Here is a 19,061-nt window from a genome sequence, read left to right as displayed (position 1 = left end):
GCCACCACACTGAGAAGCCTGCACAGCGCAATGAAGAGTAGCCCCCGCTCACTGCAATTAGAGAAAGCCTGCATGCGGCAACGAAGACCCAACGCAGCCAAAAATAAATAAAATAAAATGTAATTGTTAAGTGGTTTCTACCATAATTAAATTTAAAAGGCATTTGCAGTATTTTTTTACTATGATAGTTGTCCCCAATATTTATTTGAGAGAGATTTATAACTTTATAACTCTATAAAGTTATAACTTTATAACCCTTTATAACTCTCAATCAAACTCAAGATTGAGAGTTATAAAGGGAAAAAAGTAGAATAGTCTCTCAGACAGTTCATAGCCAAAGGCAGTATAAATGTAAATTTTAATATTCTGCTTCTACTACTCCTTGCCAAAGACAGAACATCGTGCAATAACATAATATCAGATACAAAAAGACCTTGGGTAGAACAGCCAGGAAATATCAACAAAAGAATACAGTTGAAAGAGACCAGAGACACATAGAGCTCATTCAAAAACATTATGATGGGTTGGTTTGTAGTGCAGAAGAAAACAGCAAATGCCTTCAAATTTTGAGTATAACAATCACGCTCTTAAATATATGATGCTAAAAAATGAAATACCAGGGACATCCCCTTGTGGATATGTTGAGTAACTTGTAGCTGACCTACACTTCTAATGAGAAAAATTATTTTTTAAATGGATAAATTTTTTTTAGAAAACATCTGTTTTGAAGTTGTCAGAGAGCTTCCCAAGCAGCAAGAACTTGAGGGGCCAAGATCCTTGAGACAAGGGAAGGTCAGTGAAGTGAACTCAACATTCTTCAAGCTGCTTTCCCCACTGGGGCATTTGCCTATTCAGTTTAGAAGTTAAGCAGAGGGCAGCTAAGAGGCAGAGAAACCAACAGTTCTCACTGTGGGATGATAAAAACTGGAGTTCAGGGCTGCAAAAGCAGCTGGGGCTTGAGGATCAAGTTTTGTGAGAAATGATACACACAGCAGAGTGAGCAATCTTCCCTTGAGGCATGTGCCAAATTATTTAATTTATTTATTTCTTATACAGCACGTTCTTATTAGTTATCTACTTTATACATTTTAGTGTATACATGTCAATCCCAATCTCCCAGTTCATCCCCACTCCCCCGCCACTTTCTCCCCTTGGTGTCCATACGTTTGTTCTCTACATCTGTGTCTCTATTTCTGCCCTGAAAACCAGTTAATCTGTACCATTTTTTCAGGTTCCACATACATGTGTTAATATACAATATTTGCTTTTCTCTTTCTGACTTACTTCACTCTGCATGACAGTCTCTAGGTTCATCCACGTCTCTACAAATGACCCAGTTTTGTCCCTTTTTATGGTTGAGTAATATTCCATTGTATATATGTACCACATCTTCTTTATCCATTCATCTGTTGATGGGAATTTAGTTGCTTCCATGACCTGGCTATTGTAAATAGTGCTGCAATGAACATTGGGGTGCATGTGTCTTTTTGAATTATGGTTTTCTCTGGGTATATGCCCACTAGTGGGATTGCTGGATCATATGGTAATTCTATTTGTAGTTTTCTAAGGAACCTCCATACTGTTCTCCATAGTGGCTGTATCAATTTACATTCCCACCAACAGTGAAAGAGGGTTCCCTTTTCTCCACACCCTCTCTAGCATTTATTGTTTGTAGATTTTCTGATGATGGCCATTCTGACCAGTGTGAGGTGATACCTCATTGGAGTTTTGATTTGCATTTCTCTAATAATTAGTGATGTTGAGCAGTCTTTCATGTGCCTCTTGGCCATCTGTATGTCTTCTTTGGAGAGATGTCTATTTAGGTCTTCTGCCCATTTTTGGATTGGGTTGTTTGTTTTTTTTTAATATTGAGCTGCATGAACTGTTTATATATTTGGGAGATTAATCCTTTGTCTGTTGATTCATTTGCAAATATTTTCTCCCATTCTGAGGGTTGTCTTTCCATTTTGTTTATAGTTTTCTTTGCTGTACAAAAGCTTTTAAGTTTCATTAGGTCCCATTTGTTTATTTTTGTTTGTTTATCCATTACTCTAGGAGGTGGGTCAAAAGATATCTTGCTGTGGTTTATGTCAAAGTCTTCCTAGGTTTTCCTCTAAGAGTTTTATAGTGTCTGATCTTACATTTAGGTCTTTAATCCATTTGGAGTTCATTTTTGTGTATGGTATTAGGGAGTGTTCTAATTTCATTCTTTTATATGTAGCTGTCCAATTTTCCCAGCACCACTTACTGAAGAGACTGTCTTTTCTCCATTGTATATCCTTGCCTCCTTTGTCATAGATTAGTTGACCATAGGTGTGTGGGTTTATCTCTGGGCTTTCTATCCTGTTCTATTGATCTATATTTCTGTTTTTGTGCCAGTACCATATTGTCTTGATTACTGTAGCTTTGTAGTATAATCTGAAGTCAGGGAGTCTGATTCCTCCAGCTGCATTTTTTTCCCACAAGACTGCTTTGGCTATTTAGGGTCTTTTTTGTCTCCATACAAATTTTAAGATTTTTTGTTCTAGTTATGTAAAAAATGCCACTGGTAATTTGATAGAGATTGCATTGAATCTGTAGTCCAAAAAATGCTTTGGGTAGTATAGTCATTTTCACAATATTGATTCTTCCAATCCAAAAACATGGTATACCTCTCCATCTGTTTGTGTCTTCTTTGATTTCTTTCATCAGTGTCTTATAGTTTTCTGAGTATAGGTCTTTTACCTCCTTAGGTAGGTTTATTCCTAGGTATTTTATTCTTTTTGTTGCAATGATGAATGGGATTGTTTCCTTAATTTCTCTTTCTGATCTTTTGTTGTTAGTGTATAGGAATGAGAGAGATTTCTGTGCATTAAATTTGTATCCTGCAACTTTACCAAATTCATTGATCAGCTCTAGTAGTTTTCTGGTGGCATCTTTAGGATTCTCTATGTATAGTATCATGTCATCTGCAAACAGTGACAGTTTTACTTCTTCTTTTCCAATTTGGATTCCTTTTATTTCTTTTTCTTCTCGATTGCCATGGCTGGGACTTCCAAAACTATGTTGAATAAGAGTGGCGAGAGTAGACATCCTTTTCTTGTTCCTGATCTTAGAGGAAACGCTTTCAGTTTTTCACCATTGAGAATGATGTTTGCTTTGGGCTTGTCGTATATGGCCTTTATTAAGTTGAGGTAGTTTCCCTTGATGCCCACTTTCTGGAGAGTTTTTATCATAAATCAGTGTTGAATATTGTCAAAATCTTTTTCTGCATCTATTGAGATGATCATATGGTTTTATTACTTAATTTGTTAATATGGTGTATCACATTGATTGATTTGCGTATATTGAAGAATCCTTGCATCCCTGGGATAAATCCCACTTGATGATGATGTATGATCCCTTTAATGTGTTGTTGGATTCTGTTTGCTAGTATTTTGTTGAGGATTTTTGCACCTATATTCATCAGTGATATTAGTCTGTAATTTTCCTTTTTGTAGTATCTCTATCTGGTTTTGGTATCAGGGTGATGGTGGCCTCGTAGAAAGAGTTTGGGAGTGTTCCTTCCCCTACAATTTTTTGGAAGGGTTTGAGAAGGGTGGGTGTTAGCTCTTCTCTAAATGTTTGATAGAATTCACCTGTGAAGCCATCTGGTCCTGGACTTTTGTTTGTTGGAAGATTTTTAATCACAGTTTCAATTTAATTACTTGTGATTGGTCTGTTCATATTTTCTATTTCTTCCTGGTTCAGTCTTGGAAGGTTATGCCTTTCTAAGAATTTGTCCATTTCTTCCAGGTTGTCCATTTTATTGGCATAGAGTTGCCTGTAGTAATCTCTCACGATGCTTTGTATTTCTGCAGTGTCCATTTTAACTTCTCCTTTTTCATTTCTAATTTTATTGATTTAAGTCCTCTCCCTCTTTTTCTTGATGAGTCTGGCTAAGGTTTATCAATTTTGTTTATCTTCTCAAAGAACGAGCTTTTAGTTTTATTGATCTTTGCTATTGTTTTCTTTGTTTCTATTTCATTTATTTCTGCTCTGATGTTTATGATTTCTTTCCTTCTACTAACTTTGGGTTTTGTTTGTACTTCTTTCTGTAGTTCCTTTAGGTGTAAGGTTAGATTGTTTATTTGAGATTTTTCTTGTTTCTTGAGGTAGGATTGTATTGCTATAAACTTCCCTCTTAGAACTGCTTTTGCTGCATCCCATAGGTTTTGGATCATCATGTTTTCATTGTCATTTCTTTCTACGTACTTTCTGATTTCCTCTGATTTCTTCAGTGATCTCTTGGCTATTTAGTAACATATTGTTTAGCCTCCATATCTTTGTGTTTCTTACGTTTTTTTCCCCTGTAATTGATTTCTAATCTCATAGCGTTGTGGTTGGAAAAGATGCTTGATATGATTTCAATTTTCTTAAATTTATCAAGGCTTGATTTGTGACCCAAGATGTGATCTATCCTGGAGAATGTTCCATGTGCACTTGAGAAGAAAGTGTAATCTGCTGTTTCTGGATGGAATGTCCTATAAATATCAATTATCTACATCTGGTCTTTTGTGTCATTTAAAGCTTGTGTTTCCTTATTAATTTTATGTCTGGATGATCTGCCCCTTGGTGAAGTGAGGTGTTAAAGTTCCTATTATTGTGTTACTGTCAATTTCCTCTTTCATAGCTGTTAGCATTCGCCTTATTTATTGAGTTGTTCCTATGTTGAGAGCATACATATTTATAAATTGTTATAGCTTTATTCTTGGATTGATCCCTTGATCATTATGTAGTATCCTTCCTTGTCTCTGGTAACATTGTTTATTTTAAAGTCTATTTTGTCTGATATGAGTCTTGCTACTTCAGCTTTCTTTTGATTTTCATTTGCATGGAATATTTTTTTCCATCCCCTCACTTTCAGTCTGTACGTGTCCCTAGGTCTGAAGTGGGTCTCCTGTAGACAGCATATATATGGGTCTCATCTTTGTATCCATTCAGCAAGCCTGTGTCTTTTGGTTGGAGCATTTAATCCATCCACATTTAAGGTAATTATCGATATGTATTTTCCTATTACCATTTTTTTAACTGTTATGTGTTTCTTTTTGTAGGTCCTTTTTTTCCTCTTGTGTTTCCTACTTAGAGAAGTTCTGTTAGTATTTGTTGTAGAGCTGGTTTGCTGGTGCTGAATTCTCTTAGCTTTTGCTTGTCTGTAAAGCTTTTGATTTCTCCCTTGAATCTGAATGAGATTCTTGCCAGGTAGAGTAATCTTGGTTGTAGGTTCTTCCCTTTCATCACTTTAAATATATCGTCCCACTCTCTTCTGGCTTGTAGAGTTTCTGCTGAGAAATCAGCTGTTAACCTTATGGGAGTTCCCTTGTATGTTATTTGTCATTTTTCCCTTGTTGCTTTCAATAATTTTTCTTTGTCTTTAATTTTTGTCAATTTGCTTACTATGTGTCTCAGTGTGTTTCTCCTTGGGTTTATACTGCCTGGGACTCTCTGTGCTTCTTGGACTTGGTGGCTATTTCCTTTCCATGTTAGGGAAGTTTTCTATTATAATCTCTTCAAATATTTTCTCGGGTCCTTTCTCTCTCCTCCTTCTGAGATCCCTATAATGCAAATGTTGTTGCGTTTAATGTTGTTCCAGAGGTCTCTTAGGCTGTCTTCATTTCTTTTCATTCTTTTTTCTTTATTCTGTTCCATGGCAGTGAATTCCATCATTCTGTCTTCCAGGTCACTTATCCATTCTTCTGCCTCAATTATTCTGCTATTGATTCCTTCTAGTGTTTTTTTCATTTCAGTTATTGTACTGTTCATCTCTGTATTTTTTGTTCTTTAATTCTTCTAGGTCTTTGTTAAACATTTCTTGCATCTTCTCGATCTTGCCTCCATTCTTTTTCTGAGGTCCTGGATCATCTTCACTATCATTATTCTGAATTCTTTTCTGGAAGGTTGCCAATCTCCACTTCATTTAGTTGTTTTTCTGGGATTTTATCTTGTTCCTTCATCTCGTGCATAGTCCTCTGCCTTTTCATTTTGTCTATCTTTCTGTGAATGTGGTTTTTGTTCCACAGGCTGCAGAAGTGTAGTTCTTCTTGCTTCTGCTTTCTGCCCTCTGGTGGATGAGGCTATCTAAGAGGCTTGTGCAAGCTTCCTGATGGGAGGGACTGGTGGTGGGTAGAGCTGGGTGTTGCTCCAGTGGGCAGAGCTCAGTACAACTTTAATCCGCTTGTCTGATGATGGGTGGGGCTGGGTTCCCTTCCTGTTGGTTGTTTGGCCTGAGGCAACCCAGCACTGGAGCCTACCCGGCTTTTTGGTGGGGCTAATGGCAGACTCTGGGAGGGCTCCTGCCAAGGAGTACTTCCCAGAACTTCTGCTGCCAGTGTCGTTGTCCCCGTGGTGAGCCACAGCTGCCTCCCACCTCTGCAGGAGGCCCTCTAACACTAGCAGGTAGGTGTGGTTCAGTCTCCTATGGGTTCACTGCTCCTTCCCTTGGGTCCTGATGCAAACACTACTTTGTGCATGCCCTCCAAGAGTGGAGTCTCTGTTTTTCCCAGTCCTGCCAAATTCCTGCAATCAAATCTCTCTAGCCTTCAAAGTCTGATTCTCTAGGAATTCCTCCTCCCGTTGCTGGTCCCCCAGGTTGGGATGCCTGACAGTGGGGCTCAGAACCTTCACTCCAGTGGGTGGACTTCTGTGGTATAAGTGTTCTCCAGTTTGTGAATCACCCCCCCCCCCCCCAGTGGTTATGGGATTTGATTTCATTGTGATTGCACCCCTCCTACCATCTCATTGCTGCTTCTCCTTTGTCTTTGGATGTGGGGTATCTTTTTTGGTGAGTTCCAGTGTCTCCCTGACAATGATTGTTCAGCAGTTGGTTGTGATTCCGGTGCTCTCGCAAGAGGGAGTCTCTCATCCGCCAGGATGGAATTTCTTCTGGACTCTGCTGTGTACCTTCCACTCTCTCCTCTTCAGAAATAGAACAGCCAGTAGTCCTCCCTCCAAGGAAATGGCGAGCTAAGTCGTGACTATGCAACAAAGTCTTTTTTACTCCATTGGAAACGCTGTTTAAAATTTCATTTTGAGGTTTTACATTTCCGTAGTGGCCTCAACAACAGAGGATAGATTGAAAAGATAAGGCAAAACATTGAAAGTTATCCACATTTAGCAAAGCAATACCCTTCCTCTCCTCTGCCTTCCCAAGACTAAGACTACCCAAATTCTTTTTTTCCTTTTTTTAAAATTGAGATACAATTGTCAATAAACATTATATCAGTTTCAGGTGTACAACATAATGATCCGATATTTGTATATATTTAAAAATGATCACTCCAGCAAGTCTAGTTAACATCCATCACCACACACAGTTACAAATTGTGTATGTGTGTTTTGTGATGAGGACTTTTAAGACTTATTCTCTTAACAGTTTTCAAACATGCAATACAGTGTTACTAACTATAGTCACCATACTGTACATTACATACCCATGACTTTATTTTATAGCTGAAAGTTGATACTTTTTGACCACTTCACCCATTTCACCCACTCTCCACACCCTACCTCTGGCAAACATCAATCTATCTATATATCTATGAATTTGGTGTTTTGTTTTGTTTTTAGATTCCACATATAAGTGAGCACATATGGCATTTGTCTCTCTTTCTCTAACTTATTTCACTTTGCAAAATGCAATCAAGGTCCACCCATGTTGTTGCAAATGGCAAGATTTCATTCTTTTTTATTCCTGAACAGCATTCCAGTGCCATATCTATATATCTATATACTATATAGATAAATATTCACACATACATACAGAAAACTGTCATTACTTGACCTGCTTGGCAAGTTTCATTCCCACACCTTGTCTTTATTTAACCTGACTGAGGTAAACCTTATTCTGTATGAACAGCCTTATCTCATGGGCATTTGCCAAGAACAATCAAACAATTGTTTAACATTGCAATTGCCTAAGGTGCTATTAATAATGGAAGCTAACAAAAGGCTGACCAAAAAATTTTCAGGAAAAAATTAGGGAATGATATGTCTGTGGGGGGCTTTGCAAAACTCCAAAATATTCTTGTCAATCTAGAAAATGATGCACATGTGCAGAGATATACACATACCCAGGAGAGAACTGAGAAGGTCCTAACCTGGCTGACTTTGAGTCTCTGAACAAGAAAAAAGTGAAGGCTAGCAGAGATGTAAATTGTCTACTTGAGCATTGAAACCATGCCCCAATACAAACACAGAGCACCTTTGCAAGGGCTGGGAGATGTATTGGTTCAAGTCATTTAAGAAAAATCTCTCTTCAGTCGTTAGTTGATGGTTAAGCTGAGCATATTTTTCAGTGGCCACACACAACAAAGAATACAGATTCTATATAATTAGTTCAGGAAAGTCACTAAACAAACAAGTAGCAGGAACAACAGCAATAACAACAACAACAACAAAATGTTGGGAGGAGGGGAAGCTGTCACATTGTAGTATTAAAAATAACCAGTTTTTAACAAAAATTATGAGACACACAAAGGAACAGGAAACTGTGGCTCATACACAAGATAAAAAGCTGTCAATAGAAACTGTCTCTAAGGAAGCCTATAATTGAATTTACTAGACAAAGACTTTAAGTCAGCTATTATACATATGTGCAAAGAATTAAAAGAAACTCTGCCTGAAGAATTAAAAGAAAGTATGGGAGTGATGTCTCACCAAATAGAGAGTATCATTAAAAAGAGAATTTACAAAAAACCAACTAGGAATTATGGGTTTGAAAAGCACAATAACTGAAATGAAACATTCACAAGAGAGGCTCAACAACAGATTGGAACTAGCAGATGAAAGAGGCAGTAAACTCAAAGACAGGTAAACTGAGATTATCCAATCTGATGAACAAAGGAAAAGGAATGAAGAAAAATGAACAGAGCTTCAGAGGTTGGTGGGACAGCATCAAGTGTATTACCATATGCACAATGGGAGTCTCAGAAGGAAGGAAAGAGAGGAAGGGGCAAAAAGAACATTTTAAAAATATACTGGCCAAAAATATTCCAAACCTGATGAAAAATATTAATCTACACACCCAAGAAGGTCAAACAACTTTAAGTGGATAAACTCAAGGAGACATACACCTAGAAAAATCACAGTTAACTGCTGAAAGACAAAGACAAAGAAAACTTTGAAAGCAAGAGAAAAGTGACTCAAGTAACTCATCATGTACAAGGGATCCTCAATAAGATTAACATCTGACTCCTCAGAAAACATGAGACCAGAAAGCAGCGAGATGACATAATTCAAAAGTGTTGAAAGAAAATCAAGAATTCTATATCAAGAAAAAGTATCCTTTAAAAGCAAAGGAGAATTTAAGACATTCCCAGACAAATACTGAATTCATCACTAGCTACTAAAGGGAATCCTTCAAGCTGAAATGAAAGGACACTAGACAATAACTCAATCCACATGAAGAAAGAAAGAGCACTGATAAAGGTAACTATATAGGTATATATAAAAGACAGAATAAATGTATTTTTGTTTCTCTTTTTAAAATATCTGGTTTAAAAGACAACTGCATAAGGCAATAACTTAAAAATCATGTCTATGGGCTTATAATGTAAAAGATATCATGTACATGACAATCATAGTACAAAGGAAGGAGGAGGTTTTGTATACCATGAAAAAATTAAGTCAATATTAAATATAAACTAGATTGTCTTAAGATGTTAATGTTAATCTTTAGGGCAATACTAAGAAAATAACTTTTAAAATATATAGTAAAACAAACAATAAGGAGATTAAAATGTTATCTTAGAAAATATCTATTAAACACAAAAGAAGGCAGTAATAGAGGAATAAAGGAACAAAAAAACCCCTGTAATACATACAATACAGAAAACAAATAGAAAAAAGGCAGACATAAATTCTACCTTATTAGTAATCACATTAAATGTAAATGTACTAAACACTCTAATCAAAAAGTAGAGACGGGTAAAATGGATTTCAAAAGATTCAATTATATGCTATCTTCAAGAGACACACATTAGATTCAAAGATACAAATAAGGGGCTTCCCTGGTGGCGCAGTGGTTGAGAGTCCGCCTGCTGATGCAGGGGACACGGGTTCGTGCCCTGGTCCGGGAGGATCCCACATGCCGCGGAGCAGCTGGGCTCGTGAGCCGTGGCCGCTGAGCCTGTGCCTCCAGAGCCTGTGCTCCACAACGGGAGAGGCCACAACAGTGAGAGGCCCGTGTACCACAAAAAAAAAAAAAAAAAAAAGACAAAATAAGTTGAAAGTGAAAGGTTGGAAAAAGATATGTCACTCACAGTACCTAAAATAGAAATGGAGTGGCTATAGTAATATTTGACAAAACAGACGTTAAACAATGAGATACCACCTCATATCCATTAAGATGGGTATAATCAAAACCAGAAACCAACAAGTATGATAAGTATATGGAGAAATATGTGTGAAGGAGAAACCTTCACACACTGCTTGTGGAAATGTAAAATTGTGCAGTCACTTTGCAAAATAGTCTGGCAATTCCTCAATGTTTAAATATAAAGTTACCATATGACCCAACACAACCAAAATAAATGAAAACTTATATTCACACAAAATCCTGTACGCAGATACCGTAGCATCATTATTCATAATAGCCAAAAAGTAGAAATAAACAAAATGTTCATCAGCTAAATAATGGATAAACAAAATGTGGTATTTCCATGCATTGGAATATAATCACAATAAAACCAAAGTGCTGATTCATGCTACTAGGATGAACCCTGAAGACATTATGCTAAGTGAAAGAAGCCAATCAAAAACTACATGTTGTATAATTGCATTTATATTAAAGATCCAGAATAGGCAAATACATAGGGACAGAAAGTAGATTAGTAATTATCTACGGATGGGGGTGGCAAGAGTTGGGGAGGGAATGGGAGTGAGTGCTAATGTATACAAGGTTCCTTTCTGAGGTGATAATGATGTTCTGGAATTAGATAGTGGTGATTGCACAACTTTGTGAATATGCTAATCACCACAGAATTGTATACTTTAAAAGAGTGAATTGTATAGTGTGTGTATTCTATCTTAATAAAGCTAATAGTAAAAAAAATGGAAATTTTGTAACTGAAAAATAGAATTACTAAAATTAAGTAATCAATCATTGAATTTAACAGCATACTGGACATAGCAAAAAAGACTTGCAAACTAAAAAAAAAAAATAGGTCAATAGAAAATATCCAAACTGAAGAACGGAGAACAAAAAGAAAGAAAATCTTTGTAAAAGAGCATAAAGGATATATAATACATGGTGAGATCTTTTAATGTACATGTAATTGGAATCTCAGGAAGAGAGGAGATAAAGTGGGGCAGAAGCAATATTTGACAAGATAAAGGTCAAGCATTTTTGAAAACTCAACCTAAAGATTAAGGAAGTTTAATGAACCCCAAACAGAATAACTACAAAGAAGACTACACACATGCAAATCATTTTAAAATGCTGGAAACAAAACATGAGGAGAAAATATTAAAAGCATCCAGAGAATAAAAGTACCCTTTCAAAGGAACAACTATATGACTGAAAACTGACTCAATAGAAATGATGGAAGCCAGAAGACAACTGAACGACATCTTTAAAGGTCTGATTAAAAAAATGATTGTCAACTTAGAATTCTATTCTCAGCAAAAACATCCTTCAAATGTAAAGGAAAAATAAAGACATTCTCAGACAAACAAAAACTGAGAGAATTCATTAGCAGTGGACTTACACACACACACACACACACACACACACACACACACACACAACCCCAAACCAAAACCAAAACCAAACAAAACACTAGATGCAGAAGAAAATACTTCTGGCAGAAGAGAAATATTTCCTAAAAAAAAAAAAAAGATTCAAGAGAGAAACATGGAAATGCAGGAAGGAATGAATACTAATGGAATGGAGAAATATGTGAATAAATATAGAAGCAACCAAACCAGTCATATCTTTTGGGGTTTAAAAAATAGTTTCTATATGCCTAATAACATAGGTTCAAAATATATACAAGCAAGAATTGATAGAACTGAAAGAAGAAATAAATTCACAATCATAATAGGAAACTAATACACCTCTCAACTGAACAGATAAAAATCAGTAAAAATATAGAAAATAGGAACAGGATTACAAGCTTGATTCAGTCAACATATACAGACCACTTCATACAACAACAAAATATACATTATTTTCTAACACACATAGAACATTTACCTAATTGACTCTTTTTTTGGCATTTCAACAAATTGCAAAGGATTGAAATCATTAAGGGTATGTTCTCTGAGCAGAGTCGGATTATCTAGAAACAAGTTAAAAACAGTAACTAGAAAATTCCCAAATATTTAGAAATTAAGCAATACACTTATAAATAACCTATGCATAAAAGAAAAAAGCAAAATGGAAATGAGAAAATACTTTGAACTGAATGAGAGGGAAAACACAACTTATTAAAACATGTGGGTTACAGCTAAAACTGCATTTAGAGGGAAATTTGCAGCACTTTTCTATGTACATGTTATACTTCAGTAAGTATTTTACTTTAAAAAAAATGAAGAGCAATGTACTCTTCTAGCAATATCTAGGAGATCCCTGGCTGGGTATTTAGGGGTCCTGGATTACAACCCAAGTTCTAAACTAATACTGAATAGTTGTCAAAGTAAGGCTAAAGGAAAAGCATCTCAGTGTAGGAAAAGAGTGCAGAACTGGGTGTCATGATCGTCTGGTTCCAGTCCTAGACCCCCCTTTAACTATGTCAGTTTGTTGAATCAAATAACCTCAGTTAGGAGGTAAAACCTGGGAGCATCTGAGCGAAACTTGGTTGCAGATACTTATCTAGGTATCACAATAATTTTAAAACTTGATTTTGAGTACCTTTAGATGATGTACACACATCAGCAAACCACAGTCCCCACTGCACTCTGTTACATAACAGCCCTCCTGCTAAAGACATGGTTTCCTAACACATGACTGCATCTGAATTTGCAACCTCCGGGCCACGTGTTTTCTAAGGTGCTTTCTGGTTTTAATGTTCTCTGTTTCCATGACTTGCACTCAAAACTATGTCCAAAATCTGGATATACTTCTACTAAATGTTATTCATTGTTTATCTGAAATTCACATTTAACTGGGTGTCACATACTTTTACTTGCTAAATTTAGCACTTCTACCACCAATGCAAGTGACTTTACAAGATTCCACAATAATAACCCGTTCAGGAGGGACCATTTTGAAGGTTGATATAATCTATGGTAGATTGTTTGCAAAAATAGCCATAATTATTCCTTCCCTATATCCAGTAGCTCCTCCCATCACTCTTTGAATCTGACCTAGCAGAACAAGTTATCCCAGTTGAGGCCCCCCTAAACTAGCCAGCTCCTCACTAACTTGGCAGATGGCTTCAGATGCATGAATGAGCCCAACAAAGAACTGAACTGCCCAGCTCAGCCCAGATCAAATTGCCACCTTGCAGAATAGTGAGTGAAATAAGTGGTTATTATCTTAAGCCACTAAGCTTTGGGGTGTTTGCTATACACTAAAAGCTACCTGATATAGAACCAATTCTAATCCTAATAAAGGAGTTAGATGTGATAATCCTTTTTCTTATAATGTTTTTGACACCTGGCCTCTGATTTATGAAGCTGATACTCTTTCATATTGTACAACATTCAACAAAAGTCATTCATTCATGGTATTGGCCTGTTTCTTTTCAAGCTGATCTGAATATAAATGCCCAAGACCTCACCTTATGTATCACCTGAGATGAAGGCGGAATCAAGAGAACTGTGTTTGAGTCCTGGCTCTCATACCCAATTTGCCTCTGTCTACCCTCATCTTTATGAGAGAGCCACTAGAGAAGGGTTTCAAGCCTTTTCTGAGATCAAACTGCTTCTCATTTTCCCAGACCTTTGTGATCACTTAGACAGATGTTGAGGATAGTGTTAGATGTAAAGCCCCTAAGCAGGATGGCTAAGAAAGTGGTGCCTACTATGATGTCTATTGGGAAAACTATCAAGTAAATCTTCATCATTTTGCTTTAGGACCACTAAAATGGTCCATTTAAAGCCTTTCAATGAATGCTTTTTCTACAAAGAGTGAATATGCAAATTCCTTAGCATGTAGATGAGGCTCTTGGTGATCTGGTTCTCATCTGACTGTCCACTGTCATCTCCCACCACTTTCCTAGATGTGCCCATATGAGATGCTTCTGTTCACTACTACAGATTTTCTGACTCACTAGTCTCTTATTCTAGTCACTATTACTACAACTAATTCTACACAGTCTTTAAACAGTTTCACTCAGATGCACCTGATAGATGCCTTGTCTTGGGCCCATGCCAACTGCCTGTTACTTCCTGTATTTGATACCAAGTTTTGTGCAGTCATTTTGGGCTTGGCCCTCGGCAGAATCACTCAGCACCCATGCAAATGTAACCTAGAAATAAGGGAAGAGAGAGTAGCCAATGCTGAATGGACAGTTATCCCTGGCCAGTGCAGGTAGGGAACCTGTGGACAAATGCTTCTCCCTTTCTTCCCCTGGGTGATGGCTCTGAGACATACTTCAACATGGTTTCTCAGCTGTTCCCCCCAGATCAAGCAGCCAGATGGTCATAGCAGTGGCCAAGTCAGGGATGCATCCTCGTATCAGCTCTCCCTCTTTCCCTGCTTTGATGCCTTTGCCCCACACGTGTACTCTTTGGGATCACATCTCCAAACGTATTACCTGCATACAAGCCTATATCTCAGACTTCACTATCTTGGGAATTCTGGCTGACAGTATCCTACATGGCAACCAGGTAGTTCCCTGAAGCAGTTCCCTGAAGCTGCCATACTGCTTAATGGCTCCATGCTTTGCACCTGTCATTCCCTCATCCTGAAATGCTTCCCTACTCCTTGATGTTCTTCTTGATGAATTCCCACTCATTCTTTAAGATGCTCCCAAGAAGAGCTAACTGTTCCTCTCTGCGTGGTTCCATCATCTCTAGAATTTAACTGTTATTACCTTACTTATTGTAATTCCGCAGCAATTATAGGTCTGTAGCCTAATGCATAGTGGGTCCTCAGAAAATATGGAATAAATCAAGATCGTAGAGACCCTACACTAAATAACATTTATGGTTTCCCCCAGTCCTAAGATGTTTCATCTTACATTATGCACATGTAGCTTATGACACTGGTGGTTTTAACAAATAAACAATTGTTTTAAAAGGGCCTTTAATTGCTTATGTTTTAATTTTTGAATGGGTGATCCTTGTCATATGTGATCTGAGAGACAATATGTCAGCCCACATTAGGCCATTAGAGGCCAGGAAAAGGGGGAGCCACCCTTTGAAGGTTCAGGATACACAGTGGGTGTGTGAGCTGCAGTCCTGGAGTTAAACTGACAATATTTGTTCACTGACACTAGAAACAGGTCAGAAAAAATTTAGATACTTTCTGCTGGATACATTTCAGTGGATGTCTAAAACTACCATCAGTTTGAATATATCCTTTCCAAGAGCAGACACCCCTCTTTGGTGCGAAGGGTAATAGGGTTGAGATTACGCTGCTAAGTGAAGAATTGTGCTTTTCACGTATAAGCTGTCACAACTGTCCCAGGTCATGTGTGGTCTCTTACTATCATGTAGGCTGGGAAACTCTGGTGGTGAGGCAGTGTAGAAAGAATGTGGACATTAGAGCCCAACATTCCTGAGATTCAGTCCCTACTCTACCACTTATTGCTGTGTGGCCCTGGAAAGGCACCTCTCCAACCTTCAGTTTTCTCATATGAAAAATGGGTACTTGCACATACTTTACAAGTTGTGGTAAGGATGTGTTATCAACTGAATGTTTATTTATTGAAATTTATATGTTGAGATCCTAATCCCCAATATGATGGTAATTGGAGGTAGGATCTTTGGGAGGTGATTAAGTCATGAGGGCCAAGCTCTCAGAGAAGGGATTAGTGCCCTTATAAGAGTCCTCAGAGAGCTCCCTTGCCTCTTCTGCCATGTGAGGACACAGCAAGAAGACTGCTGTCCATGAACCAGGAGGTGGGCCCTCACCAGACTCCGAATCTGCCAGCACCTTGATCTGGAACCTCTCAGCCTTCAGAACTGTGAGAAATAAATGTTGTTATCTAAGCCTCTCAGTCTATGGTATTTTTGTTATAGCATCTCAAACTGACTAAGACAGGATATAAAGGTCCCAGCACAGTGCCTGCATGTGGTAAACGCTCCATAAATGATCACTAGATATTATTATTTCCCCAGTAGAATAACTGTTAAAGTAACTTAAAGAACAAAACCAAGACATAAAACTCCAGTGCTATATCTGTAGGTACCCTGGGCACCACATAGCAAAATTTGTTACCCCTCTGCATTGTTGTACATAGGAATAAAAAGATACAATCTGTAAAAAAATTTATATGGTTAGAAAATTGAAAGGTGTCTTGAGAACCTTTAGGAAGTTTGCATTGAAACAGGTGAAATGAAGGATGGAGAAGAAGGCAAATCCTAGAAGCAATTTACTGGGAAAAAAAATAATACAAAAACAGAATTCTCTGTGTTGTACACTGTGTCAATTATTTTCTTGGAATAAGTATTGAACACACTAAGAAGTTTTTGCATTGCAATTTTTGTTATGAAGTTTCACCCCAGCCAGGTGAAACATTCTTCAAAGTTTTCAAAGAGACAATGCAAACACAATCATATCATTTTCTTTAAACAAAGCCACACCAAGTTAACTAACATGTGCCCTTAAACCAGGAACAACGTAAATAAAGGAGCAAAATGATGAGTAATGGAATTTCTACTGCATGCGCTTTTGTAAGACTTTCATAGATTTTGTGTATGGGGAGGAGGTAGAATGTCATCTACAAGTTAAACAAGTTTAAACTCAACCATCCTCTGAAGTAAGCAAACAGATAAGTAGCTATAATTATTCTCATTTTCTAGATGACATCACTGAGACTTAGAGATTTTAAGTAACTTTCTCAAGGTCTCATACCTAGTGAGTGGGGAGCCTTGATACCATAGTTCATGGCTCTGTTATAACCAGGCCTGGTGACCCTCCTTGCCCTTTTCAGAGACTCCCTCTCTCCACTGCTCACTATTTTTGTTTTGTCCTCTCTTCCGTGTCTAAGACATGGCATGGCCTGTTACCCAGAGGATTCCCTTGTGGTCATCCACCACAGCATGGCCCTCTTCTCAGATCTGTTGTTGCTAGCCTTCTTGGTGTTCCTGAGAAATGGAAGAAAAGCTATCAACTCCCTCCCCGAGAAAATCATACATACAGACAACATCGTGAATACAGTGGACTCGAAATAAAGCTGATTTATTCTTGATCTTTCTCTGCTCCTCTTGTAATTTAGTTTCTCCCCATTATAACATTTTCTAGGGGTCTTGCTAACTAAATGGTTAGTTATTCTTATATACATCAATGAAGGCTTGTAGGTTCATTTATTCACTCCACGGACATTTTTGAGCCTCTGTAGTGTGTAAGGTACAATAGTAAGCCCTGTGGGGATTCAAACAGGAATTTGATAGTACTCTGCCCTCAATACACTGCCAATCAGAGCTAATGAGACTCATTTTTTGTTTGTTGGTTTGAGTTATCTCTTTTCACTAGATTCAGTGTTGAAAGGCCATGAGGCTACAGCTGCGGTAGCTTCTTGCTACCATGAGAGGACAGCCTGTCTGAGATTGGAGCCAACTCTGAAAAACCAGAGCAGAGAGATGGACAGAGAGACTGATCCCAGTGACATAGTTTTATCCCCTACATCAAGCTATGCCTGAAGTCGGCCCTGAAATGGCCTTTCTTTCTGTTACAAAGGGTAATAAACTGTTCCCAACCAAAATAGTCCTAACATATACAAGTCTTTTTTGTCATCTTTTTTAACTTCCTTGTCTGTCCAGATATAGTCTCACACACTCTTAGAGCTCTTTTAGAATCTCCTACTCAGTGCTGGAAGCTGGTCGAACCAGTGCTGGAAGCTGGTCGAATCAGTTAGTTAGCATCCCTAACTGATGCAACACTGTCCCAGACTCTCCGAAGCAACAGGAGGGAAAGAGAGGTCAGTGGGAGGACCAAGCTGCACATCTTCTTCTTAGTCAGGCAAAGGTGCATTTAGGATCCGAGGCCAAATCGATACTCACTGGGAAGGTGGCTGGAACCAAAGGCTCTCAGAAGGACCCAAGTCAAAACTGTCAGGAGGAACGTACGCAGAAAATCTGTGTGTTGTACCTCTGCAGTGCAAGCGCTAGGGGAAGAGGCGGTAGCCATAGGAGATCAGCCAGAGAGTACAGTGCCAAAAATGGTAAGATGCAAAAGGGGCAGCATTTAGATACCGTCTCCAAAGAGCCAGTATTTAGATATCTGTCATAACAGAAGGTATTCAATATCCAAGAAAGAATTTGAAATAGCACCAAACATTTTAAAAGTTATTTTCTTTTAATCCCTCCTCCACTCACCCTGGCTAAATGATCATGAAGATGAGGGGCAGAGGAGGAAGTTAAACACAGTTAAAGCACAGAGAGTCTTCCCTTTTATCATCTCCAAACTATGAATCAGGCCCATGCTGAGGGAGAAAGATGATTTGCTTGAATGAGAAACTGAAGTTTTAATTTGAATTGGACTTTTTAGCATACCTGAATGTGTGGCGGCTCCTATACCTCAATCAGACTGAGAAGCTATGGGATCTGCCAAGGGGTAGGGAAGGGAGAATTCTCTAGGGTATGTTTGAAGAGAGTGTTGGAAAGAAAAAACAAAGCTGTTCCTGATTGCACCCTACCAAATTAAGCCAATTCAACAAATAGGTTATGCTATAGGTTGCTCTGTGGTGTTATTCCCTAGACTTATCTTGAGGTAGACCATAAGAAACAGCACTATGCAACTCTCTGTAAGGACCCTTCAGGAAATATCTCTATAATCTTAGTATCAGGGATAGTTCTTTTTTTCTGGGCCAAATGATGTGCTGTTATCCAACTGGTATACCAAGTAAAATTGAGAGGATCAGTGAGAAAGGTCTATTCTTTAGGGAGTATTTTTATCACTGACATTGTTTACAATTGCTGACACATGGTGATAA

The 19,061-nt window shown here is 37.9% G+C and overlaps 1 protein-coding gene across 1 annotated transcript in view; it reads right to left on the bottom strand.

Annotated features, from left to right (window-relative positions):
- MAMDC2 (MAM domain containing 2) overlaps positions 1 to 19,061 on the bottom strand; it is a 166,926-nt gene that overhangs the window by 14,586 nt on the left and 133,279 nt on the right. The window lies entirely within an intron of this gene.

This window comes from Phocoena phocoena, chromosome 6 (genome assembly GCF_963924675.1).
Source record: "Phocoena phocoena chromosome 6, mPhoPho1.1, whole genome shotgun sequence".
In the NCBI taxonomy this organism is placed as follows: domain Eukaryota; kingdom Metazoa; phylum Chordata; class Mammalia; order Artiodactyla; family Phocoenidae; genus Phocoena; species Phocoena phocoena.
This window is presented reverse-complemented; position numbering and strand designations above follow the sequence as displayed.